We start from the raw sequence: 20,812 nt of genomic DNA, 5'->3' as shown, positions 1-20,812 counted from the left end.
CCTCCCTCAGCTCAGGCGCAGTTTGGACAGGAAGGGGATGGTTCAGTTTGTGCCATGTGGGGACAGGAGGAGGGAAGACTTTGCACACACTGTCACCAGGGCAGGGCTGTTTTCCTTTATGGTGCCACGCGGTAGCACGTAATCTTTGATTTCATGGGAGTGAGGGAGGTGCTGAAGGGCAACAATTCCCTGTGCTAAGGACATCTTCCACTCACACAGCAAGGCAAGGGAAGGGGAAAGTGCAATCTCTCTTTCCTGGAAGGTGTTCAGCTTTTAACAAACTACTTTTGCTGAAGATGAGCCTAGGCAGTGGTGAGTGAGAGCATTTGATCAAACTCCCAGAGTATCCTCACATCTGTTTGGACACAATTTCTCTTTTTTTTTTCATTGTGAATGCTTTCTCCTGCCCCGCTGCCTCCTGCTTGGAGTTGTACGCGCAGCAGAGTCCCAGAGTTTTCTCAGCAGGCCTGTGCAGCGAGTTCTGAGCCAACGTGTGGCTCTGCTGCCATCCCAAATCTGTGCTTTCCTTGCCCAGCCTGAGCGCAAGTGGGGCATGTGCTGGGCGTGGCTGGAGACTTTCATCACCAAAATCCTCCAGCGTCATGGCATTTCCATCTGCCCATTGCTTTGGAGAGCACAAATCACAAACCACCCATCTCAGCTGATAAATGTCATTGCTTGCAGATTGCTGCAGCCGCACAGCTGAGCTACAAATACACATGAATCGATTTCAGTTGAAAAATGGCATTTATTACAAATTGCTACACCTGCACTGACAATACACAACTATAAAAATCTCAATTAAGTTTAAAAAAGCACATTTATTATATTAGCACAACAGTGCCACGTAAAAATATACAAATAGCAACTTCAGTTAGCAAAAACTTAACTTATTGCTAACCACTACAAGTCACTATAGACAAAGATTAATGAGGTGTTTAACAACTTAATTTATTACAGATTGCAACAAGCTTACAGCCCATATAGAAATACAAAAATATCCGTGTCTCCCTCTAAATAACCCGGTACTAAGAATTCCATAGATAGAATTATACAACTATACCACTCCAGACATGTTTAAATAGAACTAAATACCTTTATATATACATATATAACAATCAACAGATGGAAATACAGATTAAATATGACATATTTCATACAATACATATACATATACATATATAATCAGAGGGATCCCAGCCACCCGATCTTCAAAGCCTCTCAGTGTTTTCCTCCCATGCAGAGCAGCTCTCCTGGACAGGGACAGCAGATGGGACATCTGGGAGGCAAAGGGAACAGCGAGTCAGTCCTGGGACCTTTCCCTTGGCAGCAGCTGCACTTCCAGCAGGGAAGCGAAAATCTCCGAGGCTCCCCAGGAGGGTTGGGAAGAACAAGCAGGCCGAGCGGGCCAGCGTGTGGCGAGCGCAGGCGCGGCGGGACTGTCCCGCATCTCCCGGCAGCCCGGCACAGCTCCCGGGCCCTGCCGGCACAGCTGCCTTGCCCAAGGACAGCCCCTGTGCCGGCCAGGGCAGCAGCGCTGAGCAGCCCCAGCACGGGCAGGGGCCGCTCCTGCCCGGCCGGGCAGCGCCCACGGACAAAGCCCACGCCACCCTCAGCCCTGCCCGGCCTCACCAGCCCTGGGGCCTCACCCAGGCTCTCGCGTGGCCCCAGCACATCCCTGCTCACTGCTCTTGCTCCAGGCCTTCAGCTTCTCCCTGCTGGCTCCTGGCAGTGTCTGGATGTCCTCAAGCTCTTCAGCACAGCTGTGGTGGCAAAAGTGGAGGCTCTGGAATTGGTTGCAAGGCCTGGCAGAGCTGCAGTCCCTGAGCTCTGTGTGCTCCCTCCTGGCCCCCTCCATCCCCTCAGCCCCGCCGTCCTCTCGGCAAACCCCCAGCCCCCTCTTCAGTTTCTTCGGCCTCTCCCAGGCCTCTCACCCCGCTCAGTCCCTTCTGAGCCGTTGTGTCCCCTCAGAGCCGGCACAGCCCTCAGCCCGTGCCTCTGTCACCTCAGTGCCACCATCGCCCTCTGCTCCCCCACAGCCCTCAGTGCCCCCAACACCTCAAGGTTTCCATCGTCCCTTCAGCATCAGCGCCTCCTCAGCCCCCTCAGTCTCACCGTCCTTCAGCAGCTCCTCACAGGACAGTGCCTGGGGCCACCGGCAGCTCCCACCGCTCCAGGGACAGCCAGGGCTGCAACTGCTGCTCCGCCTGGCCCGGCCCCAGCTCGGACCCAGCACAGGGGGACACAAGGGGCACAGCGGGAAAAACAAGAGATGAAAAAGGCAGCCAAGGGGGAAAGAGGCAAAAATGCAGCCTAGGCCTACACACCTCAATCAATGCACCTAAATATCTATATAGCTCTAACTAAAGAACTATGCACATTTAGAAATTGATCTGTGTGTGCATCTAAATATTACTCTCTACATATAGAAATGCAAATTAGAAAATCTATAAATGAAACTGTATACATAGAAATAAAATTCATAACTTTACATACAAACTATACAGATGTATAAATAGATACACCAATAAAATCTATAAATTGTATATTGTATTGTATAAATATACATATAAATATAAATATACATATACATGTATAAATTGTAATTGTATAGATACACCTATAAATCTATCAGTCTATACTTGTAACTATATAAATAAATCAAGATAAAATAAATAAATAAATCAAGATAAAAAATTTCTAACTAGATCTATAAACAGAGGGATGCCACCTGCCCGATGGTCACAGGCTCTCCCTCTGATCCTTCTTCCCACGCAGGGCAGCCCTTCGGGCAAGGTAGACCAGATGGATATCTGGGAAGGAAAGGCAACTCTCAGTCAATGCTGGCCTCCGTGTAGCCTTCCCTTTGCAAGGAAACTGTCCTGCTAGCAAAGGCTGTAAAAGATGGCCTGAAAGGCACACTCTCACTTGAGAATTTGAAGCCTGCTCTTTAAAGGGAACAGGGATCCTTCCCAGTTTTCCAGTCTTGTGAAGTTTTGAAGTACGCCAATCAATTCACAACACTCCCAGTGCAAATGGCACCCACAAGAGCTTGAAACACAGACAGTCCCAGCTCCCACAAAGAAGCCCAGCCTTGTTCTTTCTCTGGGCTGACGCAGAGACGTCAGTCCTCACTGCAGTGGCTGAAGCTGAAGGCTGCTGTGAGCTGTGAACCAACTGGGACACACAGCTTGGTGACACAACTGCCACCAGCTCAGCTTTATTCCCGGCTCTCTTGCCACAGCAGAGGACTCAGTGTCAGAGCCTCTGGAAAAGCATGGAGGGGCAGGGCTCGGGGAGCTTGTGCCAGTGCAGGATTGGAACTAAAGGCACCAGGAAGCACCAACCCTGCTTGAGACAAGAACTCAACTCTTCTCATCTCCCTTCCTGTCAGAGGCAGGCTCAGAGCAGCTGTCTCCCATCTCTCTAAAGCAGGCTGGGCTCACTCCTTACCAAGCTCCTCGGGCTCCTGGGAAATGTTCACACAGCTCCCGCAAACAGGCAAAGCTCCCTCTGCTGCAGCCTTGTTCACAGCCTCCCCTCCTGAAGAGCCACGGGCAACACTAGGATTGACCTGAAAAGAAAAACACAAAGAAGGAAACGCAAAGATCAACCAATAGATTCTGCAGGGATACAATCAGAGCCTGCCAGATTTCCTTCTGTGCACCAACAAATTGCTTTTGAAAACTGGTATATACGCGGGAGTTTGCAGAAGACAAAGGCTCATCGCGCTTGGCAATAAGATATGGGCAGTTCCAAAAAAATCCCGCTCCCCACCTCCAGTCTGCCCTTCCTCAAGAATAAATCTACCCATGCAATGGGTCTGCATATTAAATGAAAGAAGAGAAATTCTTTGACAAAGTTGTAGAAGAAGATGCAAAAAGGCCTGTGCCAATGCAGAAACTGAACACTCCAGGCCAGTCTGGGAAGAGACAAGACTAAAGAAAAAAGGGATTCCAAAGTCCAAGAGGGAATCTGTCAAACACAAGGACTAATGGGCCCTGATTGAACTGCTCTTCAACACAGGAGGAGCCCCTGGGCTTCAAGGAGTCCTTAACCATTTCATGTCCAGCACCAACCTTGTCCTTCTCACCAATCACACAAGTCATGGGGCCTCAAAACCAAGACATCTGCCCCCTGAAGACTCCCCGGCTCACACACTTCATCCCTTCTTCCTAACAAGGAGCTCTGGGCCCCAGAGGCCTCCAACAGTCCAAAACACTGACTTCTCCAACACGCTCCAAGAGCTGTCAAGGCTGACAAGGCTGTTGAGCGTGGGGATGACACTCAAGCCATGGAGTGGGCGCTAAGGATGGAGTCCTGCTAGCTCCTGGCACAGGGATGTGCTCTTCCCACCACAGCCCTAAGCACAACAGTCTCCTGCAGGCTGCAGCTTTGCAGGGACTGTCTGGCAACACACATCTCTTCTTTCCAGAAGGTGACTGAGCTCTGCAACATGGAGAGCAAGACTGGCCAGTTTGCCCAGCTGAGGATTTCCCAGCTGGAAACTGGACTGCGGGCACCAGGTTCCTGAGAGGGCAAGACAGCTGCAGCTCCAGCCCATCCCCACACACAGCTCTGGGAATGCCTACACGCACAGCAGGGCTCACACAGCAGCAGGAGCAGCTGCAGCCCAGCCCTTGCTTTGCCTTGGCCTTCCAGCCCAAGAGAGGCAGAGCCCACATCTGCTGCTGGCACCTCTCGCATGCCACTCCCACTCTGCCTTCAGTGGCAATTCTCCAAACGCTCTTCTCTTCTTTCCCATCAAACAAAGCCTGTTAGAACCCACCAAGCTTCCACTTCCTCCCCACAAATGCCCCTGCACCAGGGATTCTTCCCAGAAAAAGGAGCATCCAAACCTGGCAAACACCTCTCATCCTCACTTAAGGGCTATTCCCCCTTTTCATTCCCTCTTCCTTAGCAAATCTTGCTTGAAAAAGCAAATCCTTCCGTGTCCATTCCCAGCTGAATTCAAGAAGCCTTTGCTTCTCAGCCATGCAACAACATTCAGAAGCTCTCAGTCCAGCCCCTCTCATCCCTGTCCAATGGAGTTACCTGAGCAGAGGGAGACCTTTCAGGCACAGATGGTGAAAGCATCTCCTCCAGTGTCTCCAGAACAAGGTCCAGATCCAGCGGTGGCAATTCCTCTTCCCCAGGAGTACTCCATACCCAGCTTGGGGCTCTCCATGCTGCATAACCAGCACTGCCAGCTGGAGCACTGGGGACTGAAGTGCCCGGGGCGGCTGCAAGAATCCAAAAACATCGGTGAGGCTCCAAAATGAGGCTTTGGGACGCAGAGCTTTATTGCTGCCTTGGATCAAACATCACAGGAAGCGCACAGCAACCTCAACTCCAGAAAGGTATTAAAAACTTCCCAGGGAATTGGAAGAGTGAGCTCTTCCCCTTAAAAAGTATTTTCCAAATCGACGTGTACATAGATTAAATTATGGCTTGTGAAACTGATCTAGACATGCACACAGACATAATCACCTTTAATCACAGCCTTTTGCATCTTCCCAGCAGCTTTGGGATTTGGCTGCTTGAGTTTCTCATCACAAGAGACCACAGAAAGTGCATTCACCCAGGAAGAGGCCAGAGGTGCAGACACACATGCTAAACTTAAACTGCGAGTTTATTCTAAGGAGCAACCATGGAGGTGAGGCCATGGTCTGCAGCTGCAACTGTTCTGGGGACTCCCAGCGTGCACTGAAATTTCAGAGCATTATTTGTGGGAGAGTCTGTTGGAAATGGAAAATCTGCAGCCTTAGAAAAAGCCTGGATTGATGGAGTGATGAAAGTACACAGACATTAGGTAGAGTAATTCTAAACCTATGTTCTTACAGTTGCAAGTAAGAATATGCCTAGAGTAAGTAAGAAATTATATGAAGTAAAACAGTTGGAGGTATCAAGTGTAATAGTGTGATTTATAAAGTAAGTTAGAGCTCTAGGAACTATAACAGAAGTGTGCGTGAATACGTGACCTGTTAGCTTGTTGGTTAAAAGACAGACGCAGGGTGGTAAAATCAAATAAAGGTGATAAGAGCTTAAAAATTGAAAACAAACTTTGTGTCAACTGTCTACTGGACTAAAAAGTTATATATTGCCATGCGGAGAAGGAACTCGTAACTTCCTCGAGCTGTGGTTGACTTGTTGCCTGTAAATCTCACACCTCGGGACTGATATCTTATTGGGCTACTTAAGCAATAAATCATCTCAAAGCATGGTGGTCCCATCCCTTGTATTTCATCTCAACAAAAGACAATCTGTAAACTCTGCAATATCCTATCAGAGTCCTAGCTTGGCTTCATCCAAAGAAAAATGGGAGTTCACCTGACACCAACCAGTTGTGGAGAAATGTTCTTTGCCTCGCCCTTTGACCTCTACACATAGGCTGCCTGGAAAATGGCCAGAACATCCTCCAAATCTGCAGCAAGGATGGGAAAAGCAGACAGAGATTCTTTTGATATTCATGATCCTGCTTCCTAGTACCCTTGACACCTGATTCTGACAATCAAATGTACACATGACAGAGCACCACGGCAAAATACTTCAGTCACTTTTTGTGCTCTTTCTGAAAAGCCAGGGGAGAAACACATTCCATACCTGATGGGATGTTGGCTGGCAAGTGCTGCTCTGGAGAAGTGCAGCTGCTGCTCTTTGGAGAGGCCACAGAAGTGCTTTGATAGTGCGCAGGAAATGGTGGAGTGATGAGCTGTGGCTGGAATTGAAATTTGTGTGTGCCTGGCTTGCCTGATGAAACCCGAGGTGCAGATGGAGCAAACACTTTCTTGGCACGTGCTGGGGAAGCTTCACGCCCTGGAGGATCTGGACTTGTCCTGGAAGGGCCTGCAGGTAGCTCTGAATCCTCAGGGGAGGCAGCACTGCGCTTCTGGCATGAAGGAGCTGTGCAGCAGGGAGGGAAGAAGAAAGGAAGCAAAGGGAAGGCTGGGTCACTACTGCTCCTCAGGTGTGTTTCCCTTGGCAGCAACTGTATTTCTCCCAAGGGAGACAGAAGCTCCCATCCTCCCAAGTAGGGAGAGAAGGAGAAAATTCCCTTCTCATGTTCTGAACCTTTGCAACAACCAATTCCTTGTCTACTGAGCTCTCCCGTACTTATTCATCTGTCTGAGAAAAGTGTCCCGCTGCCATTCCTCGACAGGAGGCAACTGCCAGAAACCTAGCTGCCAGTTCTTCTCCCTTCTGCTCCAAAGGCACACAAAAACTTTAGAATCACAGCCTTCCCTATCTCCCCAGCAGCTTTTAGATTTGGCTGCTTGAGTTTCTCATCACAGAAGGCCACAGAACGTGCATTCACCCAAGCAGAGCCCAGATCTTCAGGCACACACTGAGAAATTCTACTGTGAGTTTATTCTAAAATCAACCTTGTAGGTGAGGCCATGTTCTGCAGCTGCAGCTCTTCTGAGGAACACAGAGTTCATTTCAATGGCACGGCCCGATTTGCAGGCCAGTCAGTCTGAAACATCTGCAATATCCTATCACCGTCCTAGTTGGACTTCATTCCAAGAAACAGGGGAGTTCACCTAACACTGACCACTTGTCTGTCGGGCAATATTTTTCACCCAGTCCTTGAACCTCTGGAAAATGCCCAGAACAACCTCCACATCTGCAGGAAGGACAGGAGGAGCAGAGAATACTTTGGCATTCACAGTCCCACTTCCTAGTACACTTAACACTGTTTTCTACGTGATTCTCACTTGAGATCTACTCATGACAGAGGACTCAGGGAAAACACTTGAAAGGCTCAGTTGCCAGGACCTATTGGAAAAGGAAGGGTAGAAACTCATTCCCTACCTGATGGCTCGCAGGCTGGGCTGTGCTGCTGAGAAGATGAGCAGCTGTTGCTGTGTCCCAGGGCCCTGCAAGCAGCTTCAGGGTGGACTGGAGTGAGGTGAACCATGAGCTCAGGATGGCGTTTCAGGTCCAGGCGAAGCAGTGGAACCGTGAGCTTGCGGAGATTAAATCTCTGGATGAGCTCTCTTGATGGTTCCACTGGTGAAGCCCCAACAAGTCCAGAGGTGGCACAGACTTTCTTGGCAGCTGCTGGGGAAGCCTCACTCTCCTGAGCACCTGCACTTCTCTTGGAAGGGCCTGGAGGCAGCTCTGAATCCTCAGGTGAGGCAGCATCGCGCTTCTGGCGCAAGGGAGCTGTGCAGCAGGGAGAGAAGAAGAAAGGAAGCAAAGGGAAGGCTGGGTCAATACTGGTCCTCAGGTGTGTTTCCCTTGGCAGCAACTGTGCTTTTGTCAGGGAAGACAAAAGCTCACCTCCTCCCAAAACAGGGTGAGAAAGAAAAATATCACCACATGTCTTGGGGGGTTTGATGCCTATAGAACTTAAGTCAAACTTACAAGCTGCTTCTACAGGTTGATTTATAAGATATCAATATAACCTAATATATCCGTATCAACAGATATCAATAGAACCTGAATCATAACTTCATGGATCTATTTAACCTGATATAGATGTCTTTCTATGCATTGTAGTGCCTAGTATATGGTTAACTGATTGCTCAGACCTGGAGACCCAGGAAAAAAAAAATGAAAATCTCACCAGGTGGTCAGTTTCAGAGATAGGGAAGTATAGTACTAATGAAAAATTAGCAAACATCAAGCCAATTAGCCACAAGATAAAGAAATTAGACCAGTTAGGACCAGACAGACCAAGGAACACCGTAGCTGTGCATGCTCTGAAGACAAAGTTGAAAAGTTCAGATCCAAAGATGACTTTGGAAGCCTTCATCAAAGACCCCCAACGGCCCCCAAATTGGGGAGGCGCAAGCACAGTGAAAAATAACTATCTATAGTCATGAGATTATACTATGTAAATTAATTCCAGAGTGTATAATATACTGTGTCTATTAGTTCCATATGTTATAATGACATAGTAACACCAAGCAATAGTAACTAAATATAGCACAGCAATTGACAAAGGTGGATGAATTAGGAGGAGAAATCCTCCTCACCTCCAGCACTGAAATAAACAACTCTACACACACGGCTCTATGGGATTTTATTCCCTTTGCAACAACCAGCTCCCTGTCTACTGAGCTCTCCCCTATCCGTTCAACCCTTGGCAGGAGGCAGCTGCCAGAAACCCAAATGCAGCCCGGCACAGCTCCCGGGCCCAGGAGCTCGGGGCGGTGGCGGTGAAATCTGCTGTTTCTATAGTGCAGCCAGCCCCCAGCATCGCCCGGCACAGCCGCCACAGCCCGGGCCGGCACTTGGTGGAAGCCGCAGCGGCCGAAGTGGCACAGGAAGCTGCAGAACTTCAGAGCTGCGTGGCTCTGAAAGTGTGTGGGGCTGGCCCCTGGTCGCCGCCCAGGCTGAGCAGCTCCCGCTCGAAGAGGGAGCGGTCGATGAGCAGCCCCTGGGCCTCGACCAATACGCCCAAGCCCTCGGCTCACCCGCACTCCCGGAGACCGCCCCGAGCGTCCCAGGGCCGCCCAACGAGCAGCACCAGCCACGGTGCAGCGCCGGGCCGGCTGCCGGCCGAGCGGGCCAGCGTGTGGCGAGCGCAGGCACGGCGGGACTGTCCCACAGCCCCCGGCAGCCCGGCACAGACAAAGCCCACGCCTCCCTCCGCGCCCGCAGCTCCCACCCCGTCTCACCGGCTCTGGGCGGCTGCCCGGTGGGGAAGGCAGGCAGCGACCGGTCCGTGGAGGGCCGCTGGAGGCGGCTGGGCTGGCGGCTACGCACCTCCAGCCCCGCGGCCAGTCTCTGCCTGTTGGCCCTGGTCCGGCGTTTGATGTGGAGCAGGAGCTCGGGGCGATCGCGGCGGAAGTTTGGATTCATAAAGTGGAGCAAAGCCCCGGCATCGCCCGGCACAGCTGAGCCAAGCCATGACGGCACCTTTTGGAAGCCGTACAGGTTGAGCTGGCGCACGAAACTGCCAAAGTGCGTGGCTTTGAAGCAGTCCGGGGCCGCCCCCGCCCCCTGGCCGCCCCCTCCGTGGGCGCCGCCCGGGCTGAGCAGCTCCCGCTCGAAGAGGAAGCGGTCGATGAGCAAGCCCTGGGCCTGGCTGTCCCAGCGCACGGAGCGGACGCGGGGGCTGTTCACCAGGCCCCACAGCTTGGCGGGGAAGGTGCTGGCATTGATTCCGGCGGGCAGCGGCTGCTCCTCCATGGCACCGATCTGTCTCCGACTGTCGCCGCAACGGCCGCGGCGCAACGGCCTGAGGGGGGCGCTGCGTTCGGCCCCGCGCGCGCCCGGCGCGGCCCCGGCGCGGGCCGGACTCGGCGAGGACGAGCGGGGCCTGAGGGGAGATAAGGCCAGGGAAGAGGAGGTGAAAAATGCATGGGGGAAATGATAAATGACATAGGAATTCCACTCATTGACAAAGATTGTTACTGGAATAAATGGAATTGATTTTGGCTAACTAAATTGGAACTGTTATTCCAGTTATTTTTAGAAACAATTGTCAGGAAAATTCATCCACAAACGCCAGAGGTTTATGTCCAAAAAGGAGACAGAGGAGACTTTTTTTCTTTATTCAAATAAAGAGAGAGGCCATGGGGCATTCCCCTGGGGTGTCTCAAATTTTTGGAGGGTGCAGCCTCCTTTTTATCCTAATTCCCGGCCACTTGTCCCTTCTCTCTTTCCCCACAGGCTGAGGTACTTGACAGGTACAGACTGCCCGGAACACCTGATACCTGCGATACCTTCCCCCCCACCCACAATGCATAATCCCTTCTTAATTCTTTACTTTTATGGAATTCATAGTGTTCTTTCAGTGCCTCTTTGATCTTTTAGTGGAATCCATCCCATTCTTTCTGTTGTCTCTCACTGAGAGCTGCTTCTTATCTGTCTCGTTAGGGACTTTTGGATTAGGTTCTTTTTCCCTTTGAACTGAAGATTGACGAGAGGGAGGCAGTTTTCTCTTGTTCGGTCTCAGTTGTTTATTTTTTTCTTATCAGCATTTCAAGGTACAAGGAGCTATGTGCACTATGATAGAAAAGGGTAAAATGGCTAACAAAGATCCTCTTTTAAATGGGTAAAAAGTAAAGGTCTTTTTAAAGACATGCTCATGAATTTCATGTCATATGCAATTCAGTGTTTCTTTGAATCCTAGAACATAGTATTAGAAACAAGGGCACACACTCTGTAGCTCAGACTCCAACAAGTCCTAAGTTTGTTCCATAACCACCAATTCACTTTGTCTGTTTCCATTCTACCACTGCTTGCAGTGTTCCATACTTCTGGATCTGTTTCATTTTCAGAGCCTTCCCACTTAATGCACCAAGGGGTATCTGACATATATTGGAATTTCTGAAGCACGCTCACTGACCATGCACTGTCCCAAGCTTCAGCCCGATTTTTCTTTCCTGTCTTTCATACTTCCATTTTGACACTGGAATATTTTCTTTAATAACCTTTGCTATCTTTTCATAACACTATCCATAATTCCCTAATCTCCCATACCAGCCTAGTTTTGGTTCATCCTTTCCTCCATTTTCATGACAATCCCATAGAGATGAATACTTTGGCTTCACAGCATTTTCAAACACTGTCTTCTTTTGGTACTAGTAATCTATTTGCAATACACAGCTCACATTTTCATTTTTATTCTTTTGTATTTCAGGTAATTTTGATGTTATAATTCCCCAGCTTATTTGGTCTCCTGCTGCCTTTGGTATTGGCAGACAGGCAGTTATTTTGCTGGTGTTTTGCAAGTTGGCAAAATCTTTAATTAATCCAATCACCACATTTTCTGCTTGGATAGTATTAGAGACTTTTCTCACTTGTGTTTCTGGCTGCACCCCCACATCCCTCTTCATTCTAAAATGAAGAGGTGTCAGCTGATCCTTTTGCATTTCACATCTCAAGGTAACATTGATTCCAACTGATGGCACTAAAGGCCATAAAATAATCACCATTACAGTCACTAGCAGCCTAGACATTTGAAACAATCAAACCCGCTTTATCTGCAGCTTTGTTGGCCCTACAGTTTGCGCGGTGCACAGTGCAGGGGAAACCTTCTTCACTCTGGTGTAATGTATGCAGGGATCCAATCCAGCTCCTTTGACTGCTGTCAAGGTAGTTAACAGTACCTGATAGGGTCCATTCCACCTTTCTTTTAATGCTTCTTCCTTCCAGCTTTTACCGTACACTTCATCTCCCGGGGGGATGTCATGAACTGGATTCTCAAGAGTCAGCGGCCTATTCCACACAAGGGTGCTCCAAAGTCGAGCTAGAGCTTTTCCAAGAGACAGAACATAATTCTACACCTCTTGCTTCCCTGTAACATGTACATTTGGATTAGGTTCAGGGGATTCCTATGGTTTCCCATACAATATCTCATAAGGACTGACTGACATCCCGCTTCTAGGCTTTATCTGAATCCTCAGCAGTGCTATTGGTAAAGCTTGTGGACACTGCAATTTAGCTTCTTGGCATATTTTGCTGATTTGCCACTTCAAGGTCTGATTCATCCTCTCTACCTGTCCACTGGATTGGGGTCTCCATGGTGTATGGAGATCCCAAGCTATTCCCAGCAAACCTACTCACCTCTCCCACTACTGTGGCTATGAAATGTGGGCCCTTATCTGATGATATTCCTAGAGGCACCCCAAATCTTGGAATGATTTCTTGCAGTAACCACTTGACTGTCTCCTTTGCTTGATTTGTGTGACAGGGAAGAGCTTCTGGCCATCCTGAAATGTGTCAACCCTTACCAATAGATATTTGTATCCTCAAGTTCTTGGTAATTCTACAAAATCTTCTTGCCAATAATCTCCTGGTTCTACTCTTACCCCAATTTTCCCCAATTGTGCCTGTCGTCTAGCCACTGGATTGTTCTTCAAGCAAATTTCACATTTTGACATTACTGATTTTGCCATTGTTAACATCTGTACTGAAATTAAATTTAGTTTGAACAATTTCACCAATGCCTCTGCACCCCAATGACATTCGTTCTGTTTAATTTGTAGAACTTCTCTCATTATCAAGGGGGTACCACTACTTGTCCTTGTGTAGTCACCTACCACCCTTCTGAATGCTTCTGTGCATTCAGTGAGCGTCCCAGTTTCTCATCTTCTATTGAATATTTTGGTTCTGGAGGTAAATTGAATTGAGATACATTAGTTTTTAAAGGTATCAATGCCATTGCAGTTTGCACTTCTCGAGCAGCTTGTCGGGCTGTCCAGTCTGTTTTCCGATTTCCCTCATGAATTTTGGAGCTTCCAAAAGATTGGTGAGCTTTGCAGTGCATGATTGCTACTTGCTCAGGCTTTTGTACTGCTTTTATTAATTGCAGGACTGCATCTTGATGTTTAATGTGTGTGCCTTGAGAAGACAGAAGTCCTCTTTCTTTCCACAGTGCCCCATGTACATGCACCACTCCAAAAGCATATTTTGAATCAGTCCAGATATTTACTTTCTTCCCTTCACTCAGCTCTAATGCCCTGGTTAAAGCAGCCAGTTCTGCTCGTTGGGCAGATGTGTTTGCTGGCAAGGCTTTGCCTCCACCACTGCACCTGTTGTTGTTACTGCATATCCAGGGTATCTGGTCCTGTTCTCCACAAAACTGCTTCCACCTGTAAACAGCTCCCAGTCTGCCTGTTCCAGTGGGACATCTTTCAGCTCTAGCTGAACAGGTGTGTTCTATCACTTCCACACAATCGTGTTCCAATGGGCCTTCTTCAGTTGTGGTACCTAGGGACAAAGCTGGATTCAAGAGGTTAGTTGTCTTTAGTGTGACATCATCCTGCTCAGTCAGGATTACCTGGAATTTCATCATCTTGCTTGGAGATAGCCAATGGCTCCCCTTTTGTTCTAAAACAGTGGTCACCATGTGTGGCACACAGACATCTATGTGTCTACCCATCGTGAGTTTCCTAGTTTCTTGTGTCAGCATCACGGTGGCTGCAACTGCCCACAGGCATGAAGGCCATCCAGCACTCACATGGTCAAGTTGTTTGGAGAAGTAGCTTACCAGCCTTTTCCAGCTTCCCAAACCTTGGGTCAGCACTCCCAGTGCTGGCTGTGATCTTTCATGCACAAACAGCTGAAAATCTTTGGATAGGTCAGGCAGTCCTAATGCTGGAGCTGTTGTCAATGTCTCCTTCAGTTTGAGGAAGGTCTCCTTCTGTGGTTTGCCCCAGGTAAATGGCTGTGTCTTGTGGGCTTCATTCAGGGGTTTTGCAATTAGTCCATAGTCCATGATCCACAGGTGGCCCCATCCAGCCATCCCGAGGAAGACTCGCAGCTCATGCAGGTTCTGGGGTTCTGGAATGGCACAAATAGCTTGAATATGATCAGTACCCAGCTTACGTTGCCCTTGTGAGATTTCACATCTCAGGTAAATCACAGTCTGCTGGGCAATTTGTGCCTTCTCTTTAGACACCTTATATCCTCTCATTCCCAGCTGATTTAAAATTTCAATTGTTACCTTTATGCAGATTGTCTTTTCCTCTGTAGCTATCAGTGTATCATCAACATACTGTAACAGCAGGTATTGCTCCCTCGGAACTTGCCCATTCTCGGTGCAAATCTCCAGCTCTTTAACCAGCTGGCTTCCAAATAGGGTTGGACTGTTCTTGTATCCTTGTGGGAGTTGTGTCCAGGTGAGCTGGGTTTTCCTTCCATTGTCTGGATTTTCCCATTCAAAGGGAAACAGTTTCCTACTTTCTTTGTCAAGGGGTATGCAGAACAAGGCATCTTTTAAATCAATTACAGTAAACCATTTCTATTTCTCTTTCATGGATGTTAACAATGTGTAAGGATTATCTGGCACAGGGTAAATATCTTTATTTATTCCACTTATCGCTCTCAAATCCTGTACTAGTGTGTACTCACCATTTGGTTTCTTTACTGGAAATACTATTTCCAGTGTATTAAATTCTGATTCACATTCTTCTAGAATTTGGTACTTCAAAAATTTATCAATAATCTTCACTATTCTTTGCTGTGCTTCTGTCTTTATGGGATACTCTTTAACCTGCACAGCTTTTGCTCCTTCTTTTAATTCCACATGTACTGGTTGTGCCAATTTAGATTTTCCTGGTATGTCTGTTTCCCATACAGAGGGAATTACTGCATCCTCTACTTCCCGAGGGATAGCAGGGACTGGTTTTTCTTTTATCATTAAAATTTGTCCTGTCTTTGATTCAGGTATTTTCATTAAAAGTTCCCCGTTCTCAAAACTTATGACTGCATCAAGTTTGCAAATAAATCTCATCTTAAAAGTGGAATTGGACACTCAGGCATATATAAAAATTCATGTATTAAAGCTTTGTTTCCAAAACAGAAATCCAGGGGTTGCAGGAATGGTCGATTCTCCTCCTTCCCTGTGGCTCTAACTATTGTTACTGTTTTTTCTTCAATTTGCTCTTTTAGATCATTTAGCACAGAATATGTAGCCCCTGTATCCACCAGAAATTTTACTTCTTTATCTCCCAATTATATAGTTACTAAAGGTTCCTGTATTGGTTTTTGTTCTGATTCTAGTCTGTTGCTGTACTCCCCCAGCACCATTAATTTCAAAGTGTCTTGATTCTGGTTGAGCTGATTGCCCTGGTTAAACCGATTTGGGCATTCATTTTTCCAGTGCCCCTCTTGTCTACAATAAGCAAATTGATTTAACCCTAATCTTGGCAAAACCCATCTCCCTTGTCCTCTGCCAAGTCCGCCCCTCCCCAGTCCATGACCACCTCTGCCATGTCCTCTGAAACCTGGATTCTCTCTTCCTTGGATCACTGCCAAAAGATTTTGCTGCTGTTTTTTTTAGCTTCTTTTTCCCTCTTATTGTATACTTTCCAAGCCACTTCAAGTAATTTATTCAAATTCATTAATTCCTCTCCTTCTAACTTCTGCAATTTTCTCCTAATATTTTAAGACTGCCCAAGAGAAATGAACGCAAGCTCAACTTTCGCTTGTTCTGTTTCTAGTTGAAGATCTGTATACTTTCTCGCTGCCTTCTTAAGCCTTTCCAAAAATGCAGCAGGGGATTCTTTCTTTTCCTCTCTTACCTCATACAATTTAGACCAATTCATAGTTTTAGGTATAGCATTCCCCACCCCTATCTGGACCCACTCTTGATATCTCTTCAGCCTCCACATGTCCCCAAAGGCATTTGGATCCCACCCTGGATCCTTGGTCAGAAAGTTCTCATCTAAAGTCCCTGTCACCACCCCAATTCTGAGATCTTCTCTCACCTTCTCCTTGGCTGCTCTAAGCACCATCTCTTTCTCAGTAGAGTCCATTAAATTCTCCAATATTACTTGTATATCTTCCCAATCTGCATTCTGAGTTTTCATAATCATTTTTACCACCCCTGCCACTTTATCTGGATTTTCTGTGTAAGTTCCAGCTGATTGTTTCCAAATTATCAAGTCTGCAGGGGAGAAAGGCACTTTTACAACCACCGGCCCCTCTACTCCTACTCCTTGTCTCAAGGGGGCAATCACAGTCCGCCTTTGTCTGCCCAAATCTTTTCCCGTTCTACCCAGAACCGGAGCAAGCTTTGACCGAGTCCGATGGGACACCGGTGTCACTGATTTATTATCATCACCCCCGCTACTGCTATCTTCCTCCCCAGCATTTTTCACATTTCCTTGTATCACAGTTAGATCTTGATCATCTCCCAGAGAAGAAGGATCAGGTGAAGGCAGAAGCAGAAGAATAAAGAGGGAAAGGTGAAGTAGGATTAGGCGAGATAGGGTTAGGTGAAATAGGATTAGGTGAATTGGGGGCAGACGAAACAGAATCAGGTTCTTTTGCTTCTGCTGAAACCACTTGTAAATCAACATCCATCTCTTTCCCCTGACGCAAACTTTCTTTTAATACTAGGTGCTCTAAACAACTTTTCCTTTTACACAAACCTCACATTTATCACTCACACATGCTTTAACTGCCACCAATCCACACTCAGCCTGCCATTTTGGCTTGTGCCTCAAATAGAAAAACAAATCTACATACGGAACTTCATCCCACTTTCCCTCTCACATACAGAAAAACATCAACTGTAAAATGGTGTTATACTGCCAAGATCCATTTCTTGGCCACTTTCCCCCACTGTCCAGGTCATATCCTGGCCACCATGTATTACAATAATCAATCATCTTTACGTAAATCTTGCCCAAAGTTACCCTGTTTCCAATGTGCCAATAAGCACCCCAAAGGAGAAGTACGTGCTATAGGGGCATTGCCACCTCAAATCCCTTTAAGCTTCTCCATGTTACAGTTACAATACACCACACACCACTGATGCTGAACCTGCAACGCTTTCACTTCTGTTGTCTGACAGACGGCGCCTGGGCAATACCAGGAATTCCTCCAGCCCAACCGTGCGGAGATTTCGCTGTGTCTTACTGGCAGGCACCAGAGCAGACCGAAAAGCACCTTACCTCTCTCAGAGGGACGTTGTGAGCAGAGGAGACGGTCACAGCTGGATGGGCTCCCCGAGAATCCCTCGGTGCCGGCTGGAGCGTGATCGGGTCATGAACTCGCTCAGCAGCACTCACAGGGTCCCATCTGGGTCACCAAAATGTCAGCGTTCAGGAACACACATAATCACAGATTGATTATATACAGGTGCTTTATTGAAGCGTGTGGGAACTAGGGGTATCAGCAACCCAAATCTAGCTCCATGGTCTTTGTCCAAAGTGCACATATTTCTACAATTTCAGCTGTAGCAGTAATCACTATAACAACCTTATCAATATTGCTTCATTAATATTGCATCATTAACTTTATCGATATTTCTTCATGAGAGTTAGCTCATCCTTGTACAAACATGTACGAATCTTATCTCTGGGTGGGTATCTTGGAGACCCCAAGCACCAGTTCCTGTTACCGTAAACATTTCAGCTTGCTAGACCATCCCTAATACCAAACATTCTTGTGGCCTAATTCTACATGATTTTCAGAAACATTATTCAGAGACATTTAACCCCACAGTAACAGAAGGACCAAGGATCCACTGTGACACTGCAGGGCCCAAAGCACCAAGGATCTATTGTGACTCCACGGAGTGTCATGGAACCGTGGAGACCATTGTGACACTGCAGGGCCTCATGGAACCATTCTGACACCAAGCTGGGTGGGAGTGTGGATGTGCTGGAGGGCAGGAGGGCTCTGCAGAGGGACCTGGACAGGCTGGATCCAGGGCCCAAAGCCAACAAGGTGAGGTTGAACAAGACCAAGTGCCGGCTCCTGCACTTTGGCCACAACAAGGCCTGCAGTGCTCCAGGCTGGGGACAGAGTGGCTGGACAGCGGCCAGGCAGAAAGGGAGCTGGGGCACTGATGGACAGCAGGCTGGACATGAGCCAGCAGTGTGGCCAGGTGGCCAAGAAGGCCAATGGCCCCTGGCCTGGATCAGGAATGGTGTGGCCAGCAGGAGCAGGGCAGGGATTCTTCCCCTGTGCTGGGCACTGCTGAGGCCACACCTCGCGTGCTGTGTCCAGTCCTGGGCCCCCAATTGAGGAAGGCCATGGAGGGGCTGGAGCGTGTCCAGAGAAGGGCAACAAGGCTGGTGAGGGGTCTGGAGCACAAGTCCTGTGAGGAGTGGCTGAGTGTGGTGGGTTTTAGCTCCAGCTAATATCAGCAGAGTACTTCTTTCTGTCTTACTGTAAGATATGGATTAGGAGAAGGGCAAAACAGGCTTAAAACTGAATAGGAATAAAGAAACTTTATGAACATGACTACAAGAATAAGAAACAAGCAAAAAAGCTTTAGAAACCTTTCCTCCCCCTACCAAACTTTTCTTTCGCAACTGACACGGCAGAGATAAAAGCTGGGATGTTAAAGCAGTGCCAACTATACAATAGTCTTTTCATCAGTCTGTGCAGGGAGAGGAGTTTTCTCTTGTCATGCCATGGAGAGTTCTCCACAAGAAACATTTTTCTCGTCAATTTTCATTTCTAGGAATGGCAGTCACCCGGGAACAAACTCTGCCCTCTCCTCCCATTTCCACACCACTCAGAGGTGTGTTCATGGGCCATGAGCTAAGTGGTATATTTTGAGGATGGGTTATGCAAAGGCAAAGGTTCTCTTCATCTCTGAGAATAGAGGTTTTCTTCTTCTCTCCCTGGGGCCAAAGGGTCTTCATCAGCTCTCATCTCCCTCTCTCTCTGTTCAAGCTCTCATGGGATCACAGCTACTCCACCATCTGCTTGGCTTCATCAATGGATACCTTTGCCCAGATCTACAGCTCGAATACTTCAATTCCCCAATACTCTTTCATGAATTAAAGGAGTTATTTTCCAGAACATAATTATTCATCTCCATGGCCCTACCAAAAGACTATTTCAGCTTATTAGAGCATCTCCTCATTCTCCTTCCATCTGAGGCTTGATTCCTTCTTTTACTGACCTTGATGTTTCACATTGTCTTTTCACGTGTCACTTGGTTCTTTTCTTTTCCTGGAGAGAGGATTAAAGTCTGCAGGTCTCCTCTGTGTAGTGGAAGGGTTAAATCTGTCCCAAGCCATGGCAGGCAGTGGTGGTGTGGGATTTCAGGTGTGGCTGGTGCCAGCTCTCAGGAGCTGTCTGTGCGGGCCGGGGGGCAGGGGGGGTGTTGGCGAGTGTCATCAGCCGTGGCCTGGCCCCGCCTGGGGGCCGGGGGCTCCCCTGGGAAGGGCTTTGGCCACCCCGCTGGAACGGGACCCGGAGGGCTTCCCGGGAAAGCCAGCACCGCAGCAGAGCCTGGCCTGGCCTGGGGGGATCCCGCAGTCTCCATCTCCCCCCGGGAGCAGCTGGGCTCCGGCCCAGCCCCCCCAGGCCGCACAGGCCACGGGGGAACGGGGCCAGCCACACCAGAGCTCTGCTGCCTTTCAAGGCTGCAAAGAAAGAGACCAGTTCCTGGCCTTGGGTTTTTAAAAGGTGCCATTCACAAAGGTGAAGTTACTTTGCAGTGCTGCAGAATGCTGTCAGTTGTCAGAACTGGCCAGCTATTGGCTTGATCTCAAGCACAGAAGGAACTCCCCACAGCCTCTCTCAGAGCAATCACTTCTGTGGCTGTTTCCCACTTCTTTCCCTAAATGCTAAACTACCACACCCTTTGACCATAACATAATTCTCATAACTCACAGCTATCAAGTCCTTCTTTAAAACCAAGTAAATTCCTCCACTATCAACCAAAAATTTCACTTCTTTTCTTTTTTCCCCAGTTTCATTTTTATAACCAGGGGGTCTTTTGTGGGGGATTGCCCGGGTCACTTTCAGTCTTCTTGTGGATGTGTGACTGCAACCACCCCTCCTTTCCCTTCTTTCTTTTGGCCATCTCGCTCCCACTTTGGACACTCATTTTTCTAGTGGCCAAATTCTCCACAGTTCGCACATTGGTCTCTACCCAGTCGAGACAGGCCTTGATTGGGTGGTCCTTGTCTGTGCTTTCCTTTCCCTTTTCCTTTCTCCTGTACTACTGCTACTAGCTTCTTCATTTCTTGCTTATATCCCTCTTCTCAATTCCTGAAAACTCTCCATGCCTCTTCCAATAAGGCTTCTAAGTTTCACCCATCTGCCCCCCAAAGCTTTTGGAGTTTACACCTCATGTGCCCCGTGGATTGTTCCAGAAATAGATGAACTAGCTGCTGTATTCCTACTTCAGAGCCCGGCTCCAGTGGTGTGTGTCTGTGCATCGCGTCCTTCCAAGGATCTGGAAAGCCAAGGTGATCTGTCTTTTGTTGTCTGTCTGTGCTGTAGTCAAAACTCCCGATGTGGCGCGAGCACGCACAGTCTCTGATAACAGACTCGGTGCTTCTTTTCCACTCACTTTTAGTCTTAGATGAAATTTTAAGAATACAAAACCTGTGTCTGGGCTAGGTGGATGAATGGGGATACAATTTAACATCATAAT

General features: G+C 48.1%; 1 long non-coding RNA gene across 1 annotated transcript; it reads right to left on the bottom strand.

The window, feature by feature from the left end:
* Positions 1 to 984: 984 nt before the first annotated feature.
* LOC131590232 (uncharacterized) lies at positions 985 to 2,326 on the bottom strand. Its single transcript, XR_009280033.1, has 3 exons — positions 2,116 to 2,326; positions 1,650 to 1,763; positions 985 to 1,279 (listed from the first exon to the last, which is right to left on the bottom strand). It is a non-coding gene; the product is annotated as an uncharacterized LOC131590232 (long non-coding RNA).
* Positions 2,327 to 20,812: the final 18,486 nt, after the last annotated feature.

The sequence above is a fragment of the Poecile atricapillus genome, chromosome 32 (assembly GCF_030490865.1).
Source record: "Poecile atricapillus isolate bPoeAtr1 chromosome 32, bPoeAtr1.hap1, whole genome shotgun sequence".
NCBI classification, from domain to species: domain Eukaryota; kingdom Metazoa; phylum Chordata; class Aves; order Passeriformes; family Paridae; genus Poecile; species Poecile atricapillus.
The sequence above is the reverse complement of the archived record's forward strand: the minus strand, read 5'-3'. Positions and strand labels throughout refer to the sequence as shown.